The following is a 10,677-nucleotide window of genomic DNA, read 5'->3' as shown; positions in this document are numbered from 1 at the left end:
ACAGGTGAAAGCAGGGATAGGTTATACAGACCTAGACCTCACCTGGAAGAAGAAAAATACTCTTGAATCAGTGTTTAGGTAGGGCGAAAAGCAAAAACCAGATTTTTCGATTTTAAATACAAGCTCACCGTTCAAAAGATGTAGGCTTGAAAGTGGAGCCAGAGCTCCAAAGTTGAAATACAAAATATGTTGGGTCCGAAAAACTCATCGTTCCCTCGAGCCGGTCAAATCCGCAATTCTTAAACCCAACGCTCCTGTAGCAATGCAGGAGCATCCCACATCGTTGAGGCTAGGGGGATTCGGCTTCCTTATAAGGAAATGGGAGTCTTACTCCTACCAGTGACGCATTTTAAAGCCGTGAGGGTTGGTCAAACCCAAAGCGGACAATATCACGTGGGCGGTTCCCTAGATCGGTCCAACAATTGGTATCAGAGCTAGGGCCGCACCAATGTGGAGGGGGATGTTGGGTCCGAAAAACTCATCGTTCCCTCGAGCCGGTCAAATCCGCAATTCTTAAACCCAACGCTCTTGTAGCAATGCAGGAGCATCCCACATCGGTGAGGCTAGGGGGATTCGGCTTCCTTATAAGGAAGTGGGAGTCTTACTCCTACBAGTGACGCGTTTTAAAGCCGTGAGGGGTTGGTCAAACCCAAAGCGGACAATATCACGTGGGCGGTTCCCTAGATCGGTCCAACAAAATATCTCTTACTCTTCAAAACGTGTGCCACAAGTTGATTTAAAGAGCATACAGAAGACAATTTGGCTCTACAAATCTCGAACATCCTAAGACTGAAACTGAGGTTGTCAAACCTGAACAAGATGAAATCAACAGTTCATCCACGGAAAATTTTCTTAAAGCTCTTGATCTAAAAATATTGGATGACTCCACAGAAATGATAAGACAGACTTTCGAGCAAGACTTGCTTGAAATCTTAGTTATCCTACTAAAGGTCATGCAGATGGACGAAGCTTCTAGCTCATGCATACGAGGATCTCAAGCTCTTAATGATACTTCTATAATTCGACATTCACACAAGCTGAGAAGTGATAATGGAACAGAGTTCAGGAACGCCAAGATCGATGCGTACTTGGACACAGAGGGCATAACTTATAATTTATCTGCAGCAAGGACACCACAACAAAATGGTGTCGTAGAAAGAAAGAATAGAACTCTGGTCGAAGCTGCATGCACCATGCTAGCCAGCTCTAGTCTTCTAACCCATTTTTGGGCAAAAGCATTCTCGACCGCTTGCTTTATTCAAAATAGAGCAACGGTGGTAAAGAGACACATGAAGACACCTTACGAACTAATCAACCAAAGAAAGCCTAATGTTAAATTTTTGCATGTCTTTGGTTACAGATGCTTCATCCTAAATGATCGAGATCAACTTGGCAAGTTTGATAAGAAGGCAGATGAAGGCTAGTTCATTGGTTATTCCACAAAAGCCAAGGCATACAGAGTCTTCAATCAACAAACCAAGACGATCATGGAAAATATCAATGTCTCGTTCGACGATAAAGAACACATGACTTCAGAGTACCTCAGCTCTGGACTCGATCTTAATAAGCAGACTTCCAATTCTCAAATGAAGTACTCCCATTTGAAGACTTCTATGGTGACGAAAACATCTCTGTACGTGCACCAAGAGATGCATCTGCGAGTGTAAGTGAACGACAAGCACATCTGACTCTGGTCCTTCACATACCTCTGCTTCCTCTGGAGATCATATCAATTCACAACCAGAGCAAACAAGCTCTGCATCAGATCCCAGTCTCGTATAACCAGAGCATTATACCTCTGGCTCTGCACCTGGTTCCTCTATACCATCATCTGAGGGGGAGCAAGCAGAACCTTCTTCTCCATCAACGAACTCAATGCCAAACATGCCCATGGAATGTTATCAAACATCCCCCACTTCTATATCTGCCCCAAGAACAAGATGGACAAAGGATCATCCTCTGTACCAGATCATTGGTGAACCTTTAAGTGGCATAAAGACACGGGCTGCCACAGCTAATGAATGTTTATTCATAAACTTCCTTAGCATGGTAGAGCCTAAGAAAGTACATGAAGCCCTACAAGATCCTAGTTGGGTCGATGTCATGCAAGTAAAGCTCTAACAATTCGAGAGAAATAAGGTATGGACTCTTGTACCTTTACCAAAGGATAAAATTGCATTTGGCTGTAAGTGGGTTTTCAGGAACAAGAAGGATGACAATAGGATCGTGGTGAGAAATAAAGTTGGGATCGTAGCAAAAGGCTATTTCCAGAAAGAAGGCATATACTATGACGAGACCTTTGCGCCAGTAGCAAGGCTAGAAGCTATACACTTATTCTTAGCCTTCTCTACTCATAAGGGATTTCGAGTATATCAAATGGACATTAAGTCAGCCTTCTTGAATGGTAAGATGAATGAGAAAGTCTACGTTCAACAACCTCCGGGGTTTGAAAGCTCCAAACATCCAGAGCATGTATATTTCTTAGACAAAGCTCTAAATGGACTTAAGCAAGCACCTCGAGCCTGGTATGAACATCTCTCGTCTTTTCTCTTGTCTAATGGTTTTGAAAAAAGTAAAATCGATACTACTTTGTTTATTAAGAGATATAAAGATGAGATACTCTTAGTACAGATATATATGGACGATATTATCTTTGGTTCAACGAACCACGGGATTGTGATAAGTTCTCTACATTAATGAAGAGTGAGTTTGAAATGTGCATGATGGGAGAAGTAATGTTCTTCCTCGGTTTGCAAATAAAACGGAGGGAGGACGGTATTTTCATTAGCCAAGCTAAGTATGTTTCTGACATATTAAAGAAATACCAACTCCATAACTCTTCCACCATGAGAACACCAATTGCTATGGGAACTAAGCTTGATACAGATCCATCTGGAAAATCAGTGGATGTTAAGACTTACCGTGGAACGATTGGATCACTACTATACCTCACGGCTAGTAGACCAGACATCATGTTTGCCACATGTCTTTGTGCATGTTTTCAAGCAAATCCTAAGGAATCTCACCTTTCGGCTGTGAAAAGAATTTTTAGATACCTTAAAGGGACTTAATTTTTGGGTCTTTGATATCCAAAGTATTCTGGTTTTGATCTTATTACGTACACAGATTCTGATCATGTAGGTTGTAAACTTGATTGAAAGAGTACATCAGGGAGCTGCCAATTACTTGGGGACAAGCTAATAAGCTGGACCTCGAAGAAGCAGAACTGCGTCTCCACTTCCACAGCTGAAGCAGAGTATGTAGCTGCAGCCAGTTGCTGTTCCCAAGTGATATGGATGAAGACTCAGCTAAAAGACTATGGCGTAGAGTTTGAGAAGATTCCAATTCTATGTGACTCAGAAAGTGCTATCGCAATCACAACTAATCATGTGCAACACTCAAAAACGAAGCACATCAATGTTCGATATCATTTCATCAAGGACCGTGTAGAGAAAGGTACGATTGAAATGTTTTTTGTTAGTACAGATTTTCAACTTGCTGACATATTTACGAAAGCTCTTGATGAAAAGAGGTTTAACTTTCTGGTTAGCAAGTTGGGTATGCTAAATCTTTCAAAGTAAGCCAAAGCCTCTGTATGTACTATATAGAGCCTCTATAATCCTTTATGCATACTTATGTTTTTTTTTTGTGTTATTTGTATTGATCCATGAGACAGAGCCTCTGCATAGTACATGCAGAGCCTCATATTCAAGTCTGTTGATCCCAGATCTCTCAGTAACACTAATAATCTAGTTAATAATAACCAAATTATAGTGATTTGATGAACAAAGTGATGAACACTCAAGAAGAAATTATGAACAATTAATAACAATCTTGAGCGTCAAAGATTTCACTTTATTAATAAGAAAAACGTAAAAGCGACTCTTTTTACAATAGGCCTAATCACCTATTTATACTAATAAGAAGATAACTATCTAATGAGACTTTTTAGCTAATCTTCTATTAACAGATAACGTTTATTTAAACTATGGATAAGCTTTAGTAATTAAGATAAACTCGAAATCTAGTTGTTGACTTGTCATCTCCAGCTGTCATTCATGGTATGATGGATCATCCTTATCTTTAAGTCTTCATCGCATGCTTCTGGATGAATTGCTGGATAATTCTCTAAGCGTAGTTGACCAGAGGGTCGATGAAGATGCTCTTTCGATCGCATCCTTGGTCGTCCATTGGTCCTCTGATTGTGCTCCAGACTTAGTCAATTCTGCCTTGATGTCTTCATCGATTTTCTGGTTCTTCATCACTTATTGTTTTTCATTACTTTTTCACTTTATGAATTATGGGGTTTAACAATCTCCCCCTAAGTAATGAAATAACAAACATAGACTAATCTAGAAACAACCGTGAAKAAYAKAGACTAATCTAATAGAAAAACATCAAATTCCAAATTTTCATTGGATGATGAAATTCTTACAATACTTGAATCAAAAGACATTAAGGCAAAACAAAAAAAATACAACTCATCATGAGCTACCTTGATATATTTCTCTGAAGCGCATGAGCGGTCTTCGATAGCCGATGACTATCGATATCTCATGAATGAGCCAACTCGCTTCTTCTCTTGGCATGTGGTTTCTACCCAGTCTTTCTCTAATGACTTTCTGAAACCATTCAAGTGTATCCGATGAAGGCCTCAGTTAGTCTAAAGAATTTTTTAACCCCGAACTCATTCTTGTAAACAAGTCCAAGTTCGGGTTGAGTTAGAACTGAGGTAGATCTTTTCTCCTGCAGGCCTTGGAAGTCTTCGTTTGGTGGAGCACAGGATAGTCTTTCAATGCCTAGCTGAAGAGCAATTTCAAAATCACTCTTGGCTCTTTGGTTCACCAGGGTTTCCATCGTTTTTACTACTGCTCGATTCGCCATTCCATACTGATGTCGTGGTCCTGCCTTTGAGTCGTGTATGCGTATAATTCAATCAAGTCACATGGATTGAGATTAATGAGGTTATTTTCGTTGAACACGCTAATTTGCCCATGTGCTCTCTCCACAGTGAACTCGATGTATCGAATGGCTTGGTTGGCAAATGTCCTTACTTTCATATCCATGACCCTCCTTATCCCATCATTCGAGAAGACAACCTGAGGTGCTTGTGTGGTCTGTCTAATGAATCTATGGTATAAGAGGTCCATGGACTCAGGCGATAAGATCGGAGGGTTGATGGTCAAACTTTTATCGCGGTCTTGGTACAAGTATTGATGGATGTTTTCCATCATAATTGGTTCCCTGGGTGGCAATTCAGGATGTCTCTGCATCGATTCCATGCTTTGTATAATCTCATCTACCAGGCTCTGAGGAGGTTGCCTTGATGAAGAGGGAGTATCTGCATGCACCACGAGTGGTTGGGTTGAGGGTTGTGTATGAGTTGGTGAGGCTATGGTTTCTTGTTGAGTTGGTTCAGCTTGGGTTGGTTGTCGTTTATTGGGTTCGGCTTGGGTGGTTTCTGGTGCATGGGATTCTGTTTGGGTTTATGGTTGTTGGGGTGATGAAGGTTGGATTATTATTGGTTCTGGTTGTATGGATAAGGTGAAGGGTTCTGTGGTGTGAGGGGTTGGTGAAGGTGTTAAAGGTAAGATTGGTATGGGTGATGAAGGTTGGTTTATTTCTATTGGTGGGGTGATTGGTTCTTCATCGGTTGAGGAACTCAACACGATGGGTTCTAGGGTTGTAGAGAAGGGAACATGTACATATTGTACATCTTCAGAGGGCAGAGCCTCTGGTTCCCTTGCTTGGGTTCCTTCAGTTAAGGGTGGTGGTTGAGTTTGTGGTGATGGTGATGGTGGTGCAGTGGATTCTGTATTCTGTGCAGCCACGGCCTCTGTCTCCCCCTCATGAGGTCCAAGACCTTGATCATCGAGGTTTTGGTCTTCATGCCTTGGCCTTTTGTGTTGGCGGCTGCTGGAGCAAGAGGCTCTGGTCCTCTTCTTCTTGCCCTTCCTGAAGGATGTAAGATACGCCTTCAGGATGGCTTGTCTTCGACTCACCTCCATTGTTTGGTTGGTGAGGTTGGCAAGGATATCATCGATGGATCAGGTGGATTGAGGTGGGGCTTGGTGAGGAATTTGGGAGATGATGGTTGTAGGTAAGGAGTTAATGGTTTGAAGGATGGTTTGAAGTTGGGAGATGATATATGTAAGGTTCTCATCAGCCTCAGTTGCCTGGGCTGTGAGGGTCGTGATGGATTGGATGAGGATTTGGTTTCGTTAGGTGGCAAGGGAGCATGTGGTGTTGTGATGTTGGGTGATGGTTTGTTGGACCATTTGAAGGCGGTTGGTATTGGCTTGGGTTTGGGTTTCAATTTGGGAGAGGTGGTGTTGCAGGATTGGAACGGATTGTTGGAGCTCAGAGTTATCGGTGGAGGGTTGGTTGTCAATAATCCTTTGTATGATGAGTTTAAGGTCTTCCAAGGACCGCATCACTGTATCGACAAAGGCTTGGAACTCGGCCCTTGTGACCAGGTCTGCTAGTAGGGTAACCCCTACAGCAACGGATGCTGCAGGTTGGGCCTCTGCTCCGGAGGTGCCTTCTTGGTCTTGTGAGAAGGTAGGCCTAGAAGGACATCCATCGCGTCCTTGATAGCCCTCAAGAGAGGAGCTATCTTGTGATGTTGCGACATCAGCTTCCTCTTCCTCGGCTTCAGAGGCCGAGTAAGTGAAGTGAATGTGTGTCCCATTCGGTAGATCAAATATCAAAGGGGGATGTGCATGAAGGGAAGATCTCTTTGAACGATCTTGGGGTTCAATATCAGATGCAACACATGCTTATGTGTGAGTGATGGGATGTATTAAGCGCTGAGGCGAAGGGGCTCTGATATCTTCATCACCTCTCTGTTGAGAGAGGGGTGATGGAAAATGTGGTTCCTCGGCTAATACATTTCCAGAGGCCCGAAGAATGACCTCTGGATGGTTGGCTAGGGTTGGGAGTGGACTGGGTCGCTAGGGGTAGATGATGTGGTTGCCCTTTGGGTAGTTGTGGAAGGAATTGTATGAGTAGGGCCGGAGGAGGCACGATGAGTAGCATCATCGTCATCATCTTCATCATCCGATGAAGATGTCTCATGTGCTCCCTCACTTGGTTTGGGGGACGGTTCTAATCGCTCAGGGGTAGCTGCCCTCGGTTCCTGGGAAAGCATAGAGCGTTCATAGGTCTGACGTATCTCAGATGTCGATGGAATGACATTGAGCATGACCCTGGAGAGGGGGCGGTTGATGGTGTAACCCTTCTTCAAGAGGGTTGGGCGATGTCCATGCATCTTGTAGACGGGGGTGAAGGGCTCCTTAGCTGGTAGGCCATGCTTTCTCATTGCGTCCCCAATGAAGAGGGCGAGGAAGCGAGGGAAGAGAACCGCAGAGAGAGGCTTGCCAGCGGCTTGGAGCTAACATTTCTTGACCAATGCCGAATGAATCTCATTGTAGATGAGGAAGGCGTAGTCGAGGTTCAGGTTGAAAAACAGCCCATACATGATAGTCATGATGTTGATGTTCCCTTGGTCCAATGAGCCTAGTTTGCATGTGAGAGCTCTGCTAAGGATGGAGAAGAACATATTCCACATCTGCGGGAGAAATTGGCGTTTGAAGTCTGATACGTTGCGTAGTCACAATTGTAACCTAGCATCTTCACGAAGCAGAGGATGTCGTCGGTGGTTGGTGGTTCGTCATATTGTGCAATTCTAAGTTCCCGTCGAGTGGGAATGCACAGAACCCGAGAAACCTTAGCCCACGATATTTTGAGCGAGCATATCATATCGTTAGGGGTGTCCATGTCCCCCATTATTCTGTGGCTTTCTGGGTCAAACTCACACGTTTGCCAATATTGCTGGATGTACTTTATGGGTACGCCGATGTCAGCAAGAGTGAGGACAGGAAGAAGAATGCAGTTCTTGAAAAACTCAATCATAATTTCAGAGTTCGAGAGTGTGGTTGTTTGGCTTCATGGGTAGGAAGACGATAGCGCAGCTGTTAGCGCCGGTTGATTGGACTCTACGGTCATTGTTGTTCGATTCGTGGGAGGCGGAGGAGGCCATTTTTGAGGAAGTTGCAGGTTTGTTGTTCATCAGAATATAGTTGCAGGTTTATGGAAGCGTAAATAGAAGATGTAGGAGGAAGAAAGGTATTCATAGGCGGGAATATGGTGAGGGAGTGGGGTGGGGGTGGAAAGGAAACGGTTTCTTGATTATTAAAATATAATAATAATGAAAAGTTTTGGTGGTTTAGGTATTGGTGATTTGATTTGAAGAACGTGAGCCGTCTTGATTGTACGTGCCATTAATGTTAGATGACACATGTCAAAGCGGGGTTAGGGAGGGGGAAAGTTGAAAGGGTGTATGGGGAACAGGCTGTATATGTTGTCAGGCGCGTGGTATGATGACATTATGAATTATTTGAAATAAAAAGTTATTCCAAATAATATCTTGATGAGTACGTATCCCAAAAATAATTTGAATTTAAAATCCCATCTAATTGTAAGATTAATACTAATTATGAAGTTTTGGTCTTCTAAAAACCCATGTTGTATAGTTTTTAGTCACAAAANCTGCAATTTTGTATAATCTTGAAAATGATTTTCAATTAAGATGAGTTTTTGTATGAAAATTATTGTCATGGAACCAGAGGAGCTCTGGTTGGTCATGACCCATTGGGTGAGGAACCAGAGGAGCTCTGGTTTAACATCGATGAACGAGTTCATGGATGTAATGTTGGATTGCATGATATAGAGGCCTTGGATAATAAACCAGAGGCTCTAGATAAGCATTGTTAATCCATTATATAGAGCCAGAGGAGCTCTGGTAAAATACATATGTAGCATTTAGGTGGCCAGAGGCTCTGGATAGTAGAACCAGAGGCTCTGGATGAAAAATGCATAGAAAAAAATTAAGTGTGAAGATGAAAATGTTGCTCCCCCTCAAATGATCCACGAGTAAGGATTTTGAGGTTTTCAAAGACTCCCCCTCAAACAAGTAATAATGAAGAATTAGGGGTACCAGAGGCTCTGGTCTATACAACCAGAGGCTTTGGTTGTGAAAGATGATAAATGTATGAAAGGTGGCTAAGTGGAAGGGAAGTGTATAAAAGGGTCTTTGAGACCAGAGGAGCTCTGGTTCCAAAAAGAACAAAGCCAGAGGCTCTGGTCTTTAGAGCCAGAGGCTCTGGTTGTGAAGCAAAGAAAATGGGTATTTGAAAATGGTTAAGTGTATGTGAAAGAATATGATGGATGAGCCTTTGAGACCAGAGGAACTCTGGTTCCAAAGATTGTGAATCCAGAGGCTCTGGTCTTTAGAACCAGAGGCTCTAGTTATGAAAGCAAAGGAATTAAATAGGAAAGAATATGGTTAAGTCCATATGTAGGGAGAAGAAGGAAACTCTTTGGGACCAGAGGGGCTCTGGTTACAAAGAGTATGAATCTAGAGGCTCTAATCTTTAGATCCAGAGGCTCTGATATGGTATAGAAGGGTGTGGAGTATACCAAGTCATAGATGGGAACTTGATAGCGCTGGTTTCAAAGGAATTGGAAACCAGAGGATCTGGTCTTTGGAACCAGAGGCTTTGGGTGGGAAGGGAATACTTAGTGAGTGAAAACTAAGTATATGCCTTGGACCAGAGGGGCTCTGGGTCCAAAGGATAAAAAAATAAGAAGATGAAATGAATGAATGCCTATGTCCAAGATTAAGACACAATAGGATGTAGACTCAAAGAATTGGATTCCAGAGGCTCTGGTCTATATAACCAGAGGCTCTGGTAACTAAGAGAATACTTGGTAGAAATTACTAAGTATTTTCTTTGGACCAGAGGGGTTCTGGTTCCAAAGGTGATGGAGATTGTTTGCCAAAAATTATTCGAAGTAAATCTAAATTGCCAGAGGCTCTGGTCTTTATGACCAGAGGCGTTGGTTTAGGATACTTGGAGTTTATGGCTAAAATTTTATATATCACTTATAGGCATAACCATGAGATATTGAAGATCTCTGGTTATAAGTTAATGAGTGACTTTAAGTGGTGAGATTCAGCATACCCATCTTGCTAACTAGGAATAAAAATCTTTTCTCATCAAGAGCTTTTGTGAAAATGTCAGCAAGTTGAATCTCAGTTGGAACAAAACATATTTCTATATTACCTTTTTCAACATTGTCTTTCAGAAAATGGTACCTTACATCGATGTGGTTGGTCTTGGAATGTTGCACTGGATTTGCAGAGATTGCTATGGCACTCTTGGAGTCACAAAGGATAAAGATTTTGTCATAATGGAAACCATAGTCCTTAAGCTGAGTCTTCACCTAGAAAACTTGTGAACAACAACTAGCAGCAGCAACAAACTCTGCTTCTGCTGTGGATGATGAGACACAATTTTTTTATGCATGTCCAACTTACTAGCTTGTCCCCCAATAGTTGACAGCTTCCAGACGTGCACTTTCTATCAAGCTTGTAACCTGCATGATCTGCATCTGTGTAGGCTATTAGATCAAAGCCAGAGTTCTTTGGATACCAGAGACCCAATGATGGAGTTCCCTTAAGGTATCGAAAGATCCTCTTGACTGCAGAGAGATGCGATTCTTTAGGATTTGATTGATATCTTGCACAAAGACATGTGGCAAACATTATATCTGGTTTACTAGCAGTTAGATACAGGAGTGATCCAATCATGCCTCTGTAGGTTGTTACATCCA

The sequence above is a fragment of the Cynara cardunculus genome (genome assembly GCF_001531365.2).
Source record: "Cynara cardunculus var. scolymus isolate 2C chromosome LG 1, CcrdV1, whole genome shotgun sequence".
In the NCBI taxonomy this organism is placed as follows: Eukaryota; Viridiplantae; Streptophyta; class Magnoliopsida; order Asterales; family Asteraceae; genus Cynara; species Cynara cardunculus.
This window is presented reverse-complemented; position numbering follows the sequence as displayed.